This window comes from Pelodiscus sinensis, chromosome 3 (assembly GCF_049634645.1).
Source record: "Pelodiscus sinensis isolate JC-2024 chromosome 3, ASM4963464v1, whole genome shotgun sequence".
NCBI lineage: Eukaryota > Metazoa > Chordata > Testudines > Trionychidae > Pelodiscus > Pelodiscus sinensis.
Window position 1 is genome coordinate 98,171,037 of NC_134713.1, and position 12,807 is coordinate 98,183,843.

The following is a 12,807-nucleotide window of genomic DNA, read 5'->3' on the forward strand; positions in this document are numbered from 1 at the left end:
CCTCTGCAGTAACTCAGAATCAGGAAAACGCAAAAGTGGCTTAAATCTACCTGAGCCCCCAACCTTCACTTCCCTCTCCATGCCTCTGAGAACTTTAAAGAGATTTGCTCTTGGCTGCATTGAGAGCAGGATCCTATCCTGTATGTTTAGATTTTCTGGGGGCAGGGGTTAGTTCTCTTCCATGTCCTGTCTCCACAATCCCGTATATCTGTAGTGCATGTGAGACTGAAATATCCTCAAGAGATATCACAGAGATGTTAATAGTTATCCCTGCTTGAGAGGGTCAACTATAATGAGTCTGTTAAGTGAATCAATTCCTGTAGAAATGTTCCAGAGACCTGATGGAATGTATCTTTTGGATCTCAGGGGCTTACATTCCTTTTATGAAGGCCAAATTCAGCCCCTTTCCTCACAAGTGCACAGGTTCCCCCTCCACTCCACAGTAGGACTGTTAACTAGACGCCCTTGACTCATCTCTTCCCCCAAGGACTCACCTCTGCTCTGGCTCTTTCACCAAGTCCTTGCTCCCCACTCCCAGGAAGCTGGTGTGAGTTAGCAAGATGATGCTGAAGCAAGAGATTTAGAACAGCCTGAGAGGTTTAAAATAAGAAGTGTTTGTTTGCCTTTTGGAAAACTTTTTTCTCATACTTGATTCCTTTCCACAAGAAAATTATTCACAGAAAAATCATGTAGAAAATGCCCCTAGGCCTAGGAGCATTCATTAGATATCTCATTCGTTCTGTAGGTTGGCTTTCCCTACACACTCTATCAAGGACTTCATTTTTTAAAAAGAGAAAACTGATTGCACAATCAAATGAAGCATAAATAATGAGCAGCGCAGTGTTATACAAATACATGTTGACATTTACCCAGTATGCTTCTATTTGCAAATGTGTCTTAATACTTCGGGCTTGTCTATATTAGAAAACTTGTACAGTGTTAGATAAATTAATTTGAAGTCTGTGTAGTTAAATATGTCATATCCCCTAATGTAAACGCACTTACGCCCATTTAATCCTTGTTTAACAGGTACCAGTAAATTGCTAATGTAAACTAAACTGATTTGAGTGAGGATTAAAAAGATTTAGATTCACTTACATTAAGTAATATCCACTAATATCCAAAAGCAAAGTTTAAAAATCTTCCTATAAGTTGGTTGAAAGCCCACCCAACTATTTTCTATGTGTTAGATATCAAATGGTGCAGAAATATGAGATTTTTCTTGGGGTGAGTGTGAATGAGATGTTTCACAAACTTAGAAAAGGAATGTTTCAACAATATAAACAAGAATGCCTTGCTAAAACATAATATCCCAAGATAATTACAAACAAACCTGGCAGCATATGTAATTTTGCTATAAAATGCTAATCCACTGGCCAGGCTACTGCTAGCTACCCCCACCACCATTTTCTATAGTGCTACTTCTCTTGTTTCTGTTTTAGAATCTCTAAATTCGGTACAAATATTATGGCTTCTGGCATGTTACATACAGTAAGGCTTGTTTTGTAGCAATTAAGTCTTTTTAGGTGTCTAAACCATTCTTTGAAAAGCTGGCAAGTGATTGTTGGCTGGTTAACACAGTATTGTATTTTGAATCAAACATTTTAAAAATTGTCAGTAGAAGCATGTGAGAATATTGTTTGACTAGAAATGTATTAAACTACATGTCTGAGAACTCACCTAAACGTAGCTTTGCCCTACTTCCCAAAGAAGTGAGGGGGGCAGGAGTTGGCATTGAGGGGTGCTGAGATAGTAGGGGCACAACCTGGGGGAGAAGTCTGTGGGGGGCACTGGAATTTTGGGAAGCACAGTAAATGTCATCGAGGAGATGTTGGGGATGTGGAGGGAGAACAGTAATTGCCATTGACAGAGAGAGAGTGGGTGGGTGGGGGACCAACTGGAATTAATGGGATATTGCTGAGGCAGAGAAGGAACATGGTGGCTTGGTGATTTGGTCATCCCCAGTTACATGTTATAGTGTATTATTATTATTATTATTATTATTAAGCCAATAAGAGTCATATAATGTGGAAACACAGGTGCAAATTCTGCTTAGAGATGCTGCTGATTAGACTGTATCAACTCATTGCCACATCCGTCACCAGTATACTCCTCAAAGCTCTACTGACCCAAATCTCACCTACCACCGGCAGCAGTCAGTAAACTGAAGATCCACAGAGATCTCTCTCAGCAATGCACTTCCCTAACACGGTACATTCACAGGAGGTATTAAGTTTGCTGCGCTGCTAAAGAGTCGGTACATCATAGCTTATCAAGTTAACTAAATACACTCGTCCCCTCAAACACAGTGAATTGTAAAATGCTTATTGTAAAAAGCAAAGCCAAGTTTAACAACAAAAAAGCCTGGCTTAGGTGATACCAAGTAAAAGAGAGAAACACAGAAATGCAAATAAAAGTGAAAACACACATCTAAAAGTCTAAAATTTACTCTAACAAGACACACAATCTTTGTTCAAAATGGTTCCAGTTACTTCCAATTTCCAACTTTTTACTGGCAGGCCTAGCCAGGACTCATTACAGAAATCAAATCACTTGGTTTCTCTGGGCTGGTCTACATTTCCACTTAAGTTGATGCAACTTTTGTGAAAATGATTCCTTCCCTCCTCCCCAAGGAGTTACATCAATCTAAGCACTGTCTTCACTGGTCCTATGTCAACAGGAGACACTTTCTCACCGACATAGCTTCTGCCTTTCTCAGAAGTGGAATAATTTATGCAGCTGGGAGAGCTCTCTGATGTTCACAGCAGACAATGTGAAAGATTCCAGTCAAAGGGAATGACTCTTGAATTGGGCCCTTAATGATTTCTATTTCATTTTCAGTTATCCATGAGCTGCTGAAGGCTTTGGAATGATATAAAAAATTAGCTAAAATACAGACTCATGGGGACATTTTGGAAATTCTTACTTTATTGTGTCATGCACAGTAAACCAACTTCAGCACAGTAATGCTCAAGGAGTGGCTGGAAATGAGGTGTGGATGAGAACCTTAAAGTAAGGTTCTCACATGCTCATTTAGGGTTAGCTTCTTGCCATCGATGCATAGCATGGACATTAGGAAATGTCTTTCAGGCACATGAATCAATTACAAACATTTTTATTGACAATAATATCAATAGTGCCTGAGGGTATTTGGCACCTCTGAAAACTGGGCTCTCTCTGAAAATTCACCTGTGATGGACAAGGCCTGCACGAGCCCTTCCACACCTCTTTAATCCTATATGGGGGATATGCAACGGGTCTGCTAGCAGAGTGGCTGTATGGGAGCAATAACACATAGCTCTTACCATCAGGCCAGATCTATGAATGGAACCCAGATTTCCTGAGTTTCTGTCCAGGACGCTACTGACTAGACCTCCTTGCCTCCCATCAATATTTACAGAAAGGATCTCCAGGCAGGTTCCTCATAATCCAGCATAGAAGGGCACGAGGGCATTCAAGGAACGAGGCTGTGAATGAGCGTGCGTGACTGCCTTCATGAAGCTTCAGTGACACAGAAGCTTTATGCATTGGGCTCAGAAGCGCTACTGTTGGTGTTATAACTTATTCCCAAACCTGGCTTGTGGGGATGGGCTTTACTTCCCTGTGCATTCTGTAATCTAGCCACGTAAAATGTATGGAGATCTGTCTGCTGACTTCAGTGGGCTGTTAATTACTCTGGCAAAAGACAAAGCCCAGGCCTGACAGTGGCATGCCCAAGGTGCAATGTCTCAGTGGCAAGCACTGTCAGTGCTTCAGTAAGTCGGCCTTGTAGGTATTAGTCCTGGTGGGTCCCAATAGCCACCAGGCTAAGGGAAAAGTTTTTACTTGGCCTGGCACGCAAGGGGGGAGGTTACAGAGATCCCAGATATTGAGGCTTACACAGTTACAGCCTGGGGTACTGGAACAATGTGTATAACAGGGGTGCTAGAGTCATTGAGCCAAACTGTAAACTCTGGATACAATGGAAACCACTTCAAGCCATGGGGTGCTGCAGCATCTCCCACACCCCAAGTTCCAGCACCTTTACAGCTCAAAGCAACCAATAACAGCTCCTGTTTGGTTCTCTGGGGACAACTTCTTTCGGAGTCAGAGCTCTTCAAGCCTGGTACCTGGCTGCCATCTTCTGCCCAGTCTCTGTTCAAGCAATGTGCATTTGCAGATGTCCAATCCAGGCTCGGTTAGTCTCTCTCATTGGACCCCTTTGCACTGGCTCTGTGCCCAGCTGCTGATTGCACAAGTCCCACTGTCAAGACTGATGAATGCAGAAGTGGGGGCCTGCAAGAGCACCCTAAAACCTTCTTCTATAGGGTCTGCTATAAAAACTTCCCTCCAAAATCCTAATAACCAGATTTTGAGGAATCTGCTGCCACCATCAAGTGCTTTTCAATCCACAAACAGGGGTGGACACTTGAAACCAACCCCAGAGTACCCCAAGCTCTTTTCCCCCAAAAGAGCTTGAAAAAGAAAAGAGAAAAACAAGCTACAGTCTGTGGTAGCTGACCCCTCAGTCAGGCATGCAGATACATACAGGCAGACCTTCTAGGACACAAAGATCAACTAATACCAGTTAATTGAGAAAAAAATACAATCCTTTATTATCAAAACAAAACTAAAGTTGCAAGCATTTTAAAGTGGCTAAATGGGAAGAGCCACCAATTGATATAGATACTCAGGGAAACCTCCTGGGCTAAAACTTATTTACAAAGGAAAAAAAACCCACAATTAACAGCTCAGACATTATTTCCAAATTCCCAAACAAGGAAAACAACAAATCCTTATGGACTATCTAAACTTTTCCCTACTTACACATTTTAAGAAGTCCATTCTTGGAGAGAGAAGTGTCTCTGATCTCCCTCAGGCTTGGAAGAAACTGCTCTGCCTCTCAGGCAAAGAACAGAGAGATAAACTCCTCTTTTCCAGTTTGAAATTCCTACCTGCATTGTTATTGGCTGACCACCCAATACCTGGCTAGTTACAGGAGGCATTAGTTAACCCCTTAGTCACTGGGTGCTGGTCAGCACTGCTGGTTATGACACCCACACAGACCTATACTCAGCTGGGATGACCCACAGGTAGAGCCCATCCCAGTTCTGGCCATACTGGGCTTATTTACAGTTCCTTGCAGCCCTGCAGTTCACACTCACAAACAGAACCCAGCCACACCCTGCTTCAGGACCTTTTCCTTTCCCTGTGGAAGTAAAAGGTAAGAGCAGTTGGTACGGTGTGTATATGTGTGTGGGAGGGGAGGGACGGGGGGAGGGGAAACTGATGGGAGTTGTAGTCCCCTGCTTTGCAAGTTCATCACTGGGAGTTCTATCAGGCCCAGTGAGCTTGAATAATCAGACTCTCTGAAAGTGCAATGGATTTGCACCCTTACTGAGCAGTAATAGCTACATAATAACTTATGTATTCCTACTGTTACATATCAAATATATATGTTTCAGATAAGTATGACCCTATAATTGGCAATGTGTAATGATCAATGATTTTTGCCTTTTCCTTTTGTTCATACATTTTTCAACATTTGCTGCCTCAAAATGTATTCATTATTCAACATTAATCACCCAAAATATTGAATTGTAGCTAATTTCCTTGCAGTTTGTTGCGAATATTCACCACTCAGCACCTGAACTGTCTTAGTTGATAGCACGTGTAAGTCACATGGTATGTTTTGGTTTCTTTTAAATGGAACTAACAAAGGTGGTCTACACACAAATGTGCTCTAATTTAGTTAAACTCATGCAAACCCCTGTGTGTATCGGACAATCTTATTGCACTTCTGAAGTGTTTATTTCAGTTTAAACTTGTTCTTAATCAAATTCACTTAAATCAAAATATGTCTGATTTAACCACAATAAGAACGTCCACACAGCCTTTTGCATTGGTGTAACTGAGTTAGTGTAAAATCATATTATGAGACAAACTGATGCAACACTGTATGTAGATAAGCACTGAGACACAAGCTGCTGGTGTGAACACTACCATTTAGAAATTCAACATCTGTTTCTTGTGAATTTTATTCAATGGTTACTGAAAGATGTGCCCATTAAAGTCAGTGGAAAGACTCCCGTTAACTTCAACAGGTCTTGGATCAGGCCCAGAAAGAAACATTGTCCCGGTAAATTTATAAGATAGAAGAATAGTCACAGAAAGTGGAAACAAAAGGGGATTCAAACACAGTAGGCCCAGAATTCACAGAAAAAATCATGGACCTTTTTTGGCAGTAATCATTCAGCTTTATCTTTTTAATATACAATACATTTACGATGAAATCTGGAAGGCCAGATTCTCAGTAGGGATACATCAGCTTAGTTCTGCTGATGTCAGTGGAACTATGCCTGTTTGCATAAGGTGAGGGATTGGCCTAGATTGTTAGTCTGAATAGTGTAGTTGCTACATGTTATTTGAATATCATCGAGCTACTTAAAATGTTCCTTTGGAGGCTTTGTATTAATTTGTAACTAGATCTGCATTCATTACGTTTTCATTAATTCTCTGTAAAAGTGTTTTAATAAGCATCTGTTTTTTATTGTACAACTGTTTTATTAAATCTATATTAAATGAATATTTGGCACCTTAATTTAAAGGGTCATCAAGGATAGAAATGGGAATTTGTCTTCTTTCTTAATTTCTTGGGTCTATAAACATCAACAGCCCCATAAATGTACTGGCATTCAGGGATGAGAACTGCTAAAAGCCTTTGAGGACTCATTCACACAAACATATTCCTATCATTATCAGTTTGACAATTAAATGGCTTTAAACAAATGTTAATTGCAGGCTTTGCCTTCAGTTTGTCAGCTCTGCATTCACTCTTCCAAACTGCCTGCGTGATCTGTAACCATTAGAAGCACTGAGAAGTCAGTGGATCGAATGGTCAAAACGAGGCCCCTCCCAGCATGTGAAAAAAATCTGTCAGTTAGAAAAACAATAAAAGTACAAAAAAAAACCCATTAAGAAGAGCATTGGGGAACCAGAGGGTAAAAATAAGCCTCCACCACTGGAGTGCTAAAACAAGTGCCATTGACTTTTTGTATCACACAGTCTGTTTCATCTGTCCCCTCCCACAGGCCATTCAATTAAAAGTTCGTATCCCATAAACCTAGGTTAGTTTCACCAATAATTAACTGGCACTTAGTTCACTAGGTAAAACACAGAGTAAGTAGGCATGTGAAAGTCACAACAGCCTTTGAAAGGGAAAGGAAAATGAAGGCAATCCATAACCATCAAAGTACCGAGTAGTAGGGTAAATGGCTTGTGTATTACAACCACCACCAAGGTGTAAAATAAATAAATAAATAAAATAAAGTTCCACAACTGTCCTATTAACATACCAGAGTTGATTCGACTCCATTATATTTCATCAAAGTTTAGAAAGCACCCTGCATAAAACATCATCATAATTGTAATCATATATTTGGCGATTTAACGTCTACACCATAATGTACCATTAGTTACACAAATAACTAATAATTTGCTAATGACAATATTATGTTAAGTCAGTTTAGGGGCAATTAAAGTGAGTGATATTTACATATGCCTAATGAATCACAGTCGATGGCAGATTAAGAGACTCTAATGAATATTCATCCAGACATTCGCAACCAGCTTCACAGTTTATAAACTGAATTATGGTTGATTTGCCCTTTTAAAAATGAATATGTGAGTATCTGCTGCATGGGAAGAATGAACAATTGGGGCTGATTGTAAAAAAAATTGTAAAGCAATGTACTGGTCAGGATACAAAACATTTTTATGCACTCTCGTATCCCTGGCTTCTCGGCTTTTTTTTATATCACAGATCAGCGTTGATGAACTATCTTCATTTTCATTCTCATCCATGACATGAAATATAGAAATTGTTTTGTGTCAGATTAAATGCAATAGAAGTTTTATGTAGCCTCACTAAGGAAATAATTACACAGGTAGCCTTCTCTTCCTAAGTGGAGAATACAAACTCTCCATGCCACAGTCAGCAACACTAAAGCTCAAAAAACAGCCTTTAGACACATCACACATTGACTTCAGTGGAATCTGGATAAGGTCCTTGTCTGATAAAACTGGGGTAATGTTATGTCTTCTTTAGGTCTTCTACCATTATTATGATTATTAATAATAAAATGAATCACAGTATTGCAAAAAATTGGCAGAAGACACAGCTTCCTAATATGGCTATCACAAAAGCTGCAAAGTAAACTTAAAAACAGAAAGAAAAAACTAAAGAAAAGAGTTTTACACAAATATTTCTATAATTCTTTGATAAGATTTTTATGAGTTCTGTGCCTCAGTTGCTTTTGAAAATAGAACTTAAACATGTAAGGCACTTAAGCTTTGTAATCTGAGAGGAGCAATGTATAAAGACCTTTAAATATCTGTGCCTAAGTGACTAGTCCAAGGTCACCCAGGAAGTCAGTGACAGAAGTGCCCCCAATGAAGTAAAATAAATGGGGAGATGCCCATTGGCTTCCATAGGGCCAGTATTCCCTCCTAGATCTCAGTTCCCATCAAGGCTCCCTCTAAGCTATGCAGCAGCACAACCTTGTAGCTGCTTAATCAACCCAGCCCAGTCATGGGTGCTCCATGCACAGAGCTGCCTCATTGGCAGAGGCTGCCACATAGCTTAGAGGGAATCTAGGTTCTCAGTCATTGGCGCCAACTTGAATAAGTTAGCTAAGCATTATGGGTAAAATTTACTATACATGGAGGGCCAGTCCAAATCTTCTGTGGGTTTAACTGGTGCATACGCCTTGTGCTGAGCAGGGATAAATTTCATGCTCTCTCACCTATGTCACCAAAATCTTTATAGTTTTCTAACTAAAAACTTTGTACCTCAGGCACATTAACTGCCTTTTTATTATTCAGAAATTTTTCCTGGTGTAAGTATATATGTAAGGTTTCCCTTTTGTCCCATGCAGCAGAGCTGAGAGCTCCATGATCTATTATTCAACCCAATTCACTACTAGGAGGTGTTCTCATGAAAGTTTAGTTGGAGCAAGAGAAACCATGTAAATACTTCTGAGGGGTAGCTGTGTTAACCTGTTTCAGCAAAAACAACAAGGAGACTGGTGGTACTTTAAAGACTAATTAATTTTTAGGATATTAGGGCATAAGCTTCTAAGGATAAGCAGTCTGAAAATCAAACCATGGTTAGGAAGCAAAGCATGACTTAAAAAAATCTCTTTATGTTCTTACCCCTATTCCTCCCTCTTTTAATCCCAGGCTCTTTGCCTAAGCCATCTTCAAAGCAGGACTGTCCTTGATGCTAACGGGAGGTTGGAGATTTCCGTGTCTCTTCCAGGGCAGGCCCACAACATTTTGGCACCTGAGACAGGGAGCTCAAATGACACTCCCATGCCCCCGCGCTTGGGCCAAAACTTTGAAAGGTCTCAATTCTGCCTTCTTCCTGTTCTACTCCTCTCATGGTACTGCTCTGCTACCTACATATGCACCAGCAGCAGACACAATTTTCTACACTCTGGGTCCTAGTGGCGTCCCCCCACCCCCACAGTCTGACACCTGAGGCAGCCGCCTCAGTTTGCCTCATGGTAAGGCCAGCTCTGGCCTCTTCAGCCCTAACATTTTTTCATTTCAGTTCTCAGTCTTTCTAAGTGGACGGTGGGCACATTATCCTGCTCCTCCATTTTCCCTGCTGCTACTAATTAAAGTGTAAGCATGTTATGATGTGCATTTGAAATTCTTCATAGTTTGCAGAACTTGATGGAGTCTTCCAGATGTGTGTTTGAAAGAAAAAAATTACAGAAGGAACATCCACATTTTTGTTGCTAGGAGAATTGTGGCATTAATAGTGAACTACACTGGCTAACATGGCAATAGTGACTGACTGGCCCTTATGCCCAGGGTATTGGAGAACAAGTGGCTTGGACACCAGCTGTTACTTCTCCTATGGACTGGCCGGGATGGTGGGGCCCTCTCCCCTGGGCCAGTCAGGGTAGCAGGGGCCATGCTGTCTGGCCAGCAGCTGTTCTGTGGCTCTTCAGGACTGTCAGAGTGGCAGGGGTGCTTGCTTGTTGTCCCCTTGTAGTCATTCTGGAGCATAACTGTCCCTGCTAGCACAGCCCTCCCTTTCCATTTGATGAGGGACAATCCCATTCCACGCACATCCCATTGTCCTGGCACAACCAAACCCAGACTCTTTTTTAAGTTATGATAAGTGGAAGCTGCATACCACATTTGGTGGTCCTAGCTCTTACCGTTTAGAAGGAGTTCTTGAACAGACTCACAGGTGGATGGACAGTCAGACAGACACACATACTCTCAAATATACGTTAGGATGGTAAAAAAAAGTAATCAAAATATGTTGCTGTTTTTGCATCATTTTATATCAAATAGGCCATGATCCCACTCTCTCCTCCCCGATGCAACCCTCAGAAATGTGAACATTAGATGTTATCTCCCTCATGAGAATCTACTCTGAATTTCTCCATAGATGGTGAAAAAGTGCCACTCTTCTATATACAGAGCCTATAATCCCTTTCCACAGATGTTGGGTTTTTATCTATTGTAATTGAAACTAGATGCCTAATGTCAAGACTGTGGATGCTTACCTCAGGGCAGACTGTCAGAAAACAGGGCAGACACCCCAAACTGGTGATGTGTTCTCCAATTAGATTTCTCCAATCCAGTAACAAATGTGAATCCTGAATCACTGGAGCAGTCTTACCATGGGATCACAGACAGTTCCCTTAGACTCAAACCACTCTATCTTGCCACTCAGACAAATTGGGCTTTGTAATAAAAGGTTACTTACAGCAAAAATCATGCCACATCAGGTTGCTCCCAGTCCCAAGTGACCAATCATTTACCCCAGACCTATTGATATTCTAGATCTTATACCAAAAGACAAGGCCGGGAGCCAATTCTAAAATAAACCTCTATACAATTATAAACTTCTATAAAACTAAAGGTTTATTAGGTAAGGACAGGCACATATAGCACAGATAACTTACAGTTTGTAATTCCAAATGGTGACAATGATGTAATAAATTGCTAGTTTCCTAAAAGTTTTGTCAGGGTCCCCAGATAGTCTCTGGGGATTTCCATTTTTGCATCTGGTACACTTCTCCGTAGAGTCCAAACAGCCCAGAGATCCAGGATCTTTCCTTGAATTCATATTCATAGCTTTTTCCTCACAGAAAAACTTACGGTGTCACTACCAATGTGGGCTTTTTTTCTGATGGCAGAGAGTGAGGAACGCATTTTGAGTCTTCTACCTCAAATCATCATATACAATGACCACTTACTTTGAAATTAGCTCTCTTTTGTTAAAATTCTTCATTAGATTAAAGAAGATAGTTTTCTCATTTCATAGGTTACTTAATTATGGGAGGATACACAATGTAAATGTTTGCTATTACATTATAACAAGATGCAGGAAGTTCCCAGCTTAAGAATGGGATGTGTTCCAAAAGTTTGTTTGTAAGCGGGTTGTTTGGACCTTGGAATGCATTTTCCCATAGAAACTATGTTATAAATAATAGTTAGGTTCCCAGGCTAGCTCACAAAAGCCTATTTAACCCATACTGTAGCTGAAATACTGTATATTTGCAATGAAAAACAGTAGAAATTGCTTTTTAATTAACCTTAAATGCTGGTGCTTAAGGAAAGGCAGGTTTAATTAGAGGACGATGAGGAGGTAGGTGGAGATTCTAAAGGGGACTTCTGGGCATCTCTGAGAGCCTTCCCTCCTCTGCCCTATTGGTGTGCTCTGCACTGACTCCTGTGGCTAGCTCCATCCTGCAGCTGCCTCCCCCGCCCCCTCCTGTGAGCTGTACCCAGCCCATGTTTATGGAGGGGGTGAGTGTTGTCAGCATGGGCTGGAGAACTCCAGAAGAGCAAATGGAGGCCACACAGCTGGTAGTTGGAGAAGAGTGGAAGTTTCCCCTTCAAAGCTCTGCTTCTTTCCAGCGCTGGCTGCATGACTGCCTCCTGCTCCTCTGGCCAGCACTGGCACGTCTCACCACCACCTGTGCCTCTAGCTTTCTCCCCTGAAGCTGCAGGTGAACTTCTGTTTGTATGCACAGATGTCTGTAATTCATATGTTAATAACTTGGGGGAAAGGTGTTGAGTACCTGTAGAAATACATGAAAACAATGCAAATAACATCCCATTAGTTTTCTTGAATTTTACTCATCAAATATACTCCACGACATTTAACACTCACTTTGGTCTATATTAATGCACAAGTGACTAGGCCTGGCACTCTGGCAGGAACTGGCCCTTGGTCTGCCAGCATCGAACCTAACAGCTTCATTAGTGTTACAGGTTCCTGTCAATAGGTATAATTCCAGATTCCTCTGTGGCAAATAAGACAACTGATGGGCATGTAATGAACCTCTGTCTAACCTGTGTGAAATAATCTTTCAAATAACCTAATTTGTTTCTAGCCATCTAGCAGCAGTAGTATTTAAAACTCTTGTTTTCACTTTTACTAGCTGCAGATTGTAAATGTTTTATGAACTGCTGAGCTTGCAGCATTACTATTTTATTAGGAATTTGAATATCTTGCATCCATTGCTGTCTTATGAGCAAATCTTGTATAAAAAATTACCTGTGTACGTCTTATGAATGATAGTTTTCTAACCTGATGGAGGCTACTGTTTCAGATCAGTTTGGGTTTACAATCTGGAAATTGAAATAAGCTTCAGAGGGGCAGCCATGTTAGTCTGTAATTTTAAAAACAATGAGTAGACCTGTGGCACCTTAGAGACTAACCAAACTATACAGAATCATGAGCTCTCGTGGGTAAAACCAACTTCATCAGCTCAATAATCCCAGGATTTTGTTAAT

The 12,807-nt window shown here is 40.9% G+C and overlaps 1 long non-coding RNA gene across 2 annotated transcripts in view; it reads right to left on the minus strand.

Annotated features, from left to right (window-relative positions):
• Positions 1 to 12,080, minus strand: part of LOC142827634 (uncharacterized) — a 61,367-nt gene extending 49,287 nt beyond the window's left edge. For both annotated transcript variants that reach the window (XR_012902332.1, XR_012902333.1), the window contains exon 1: positions 10,968 to 12,080. This is a non-coding gene — a long non-coding RNA (uncharacterized LOC142827634). The remainder of the gene's footprint in view (positions 1 to 10,967) is intronic.
• Between the last annotated feature and the right edge of the window lie 727 nt (positions 12,081 to 12,807).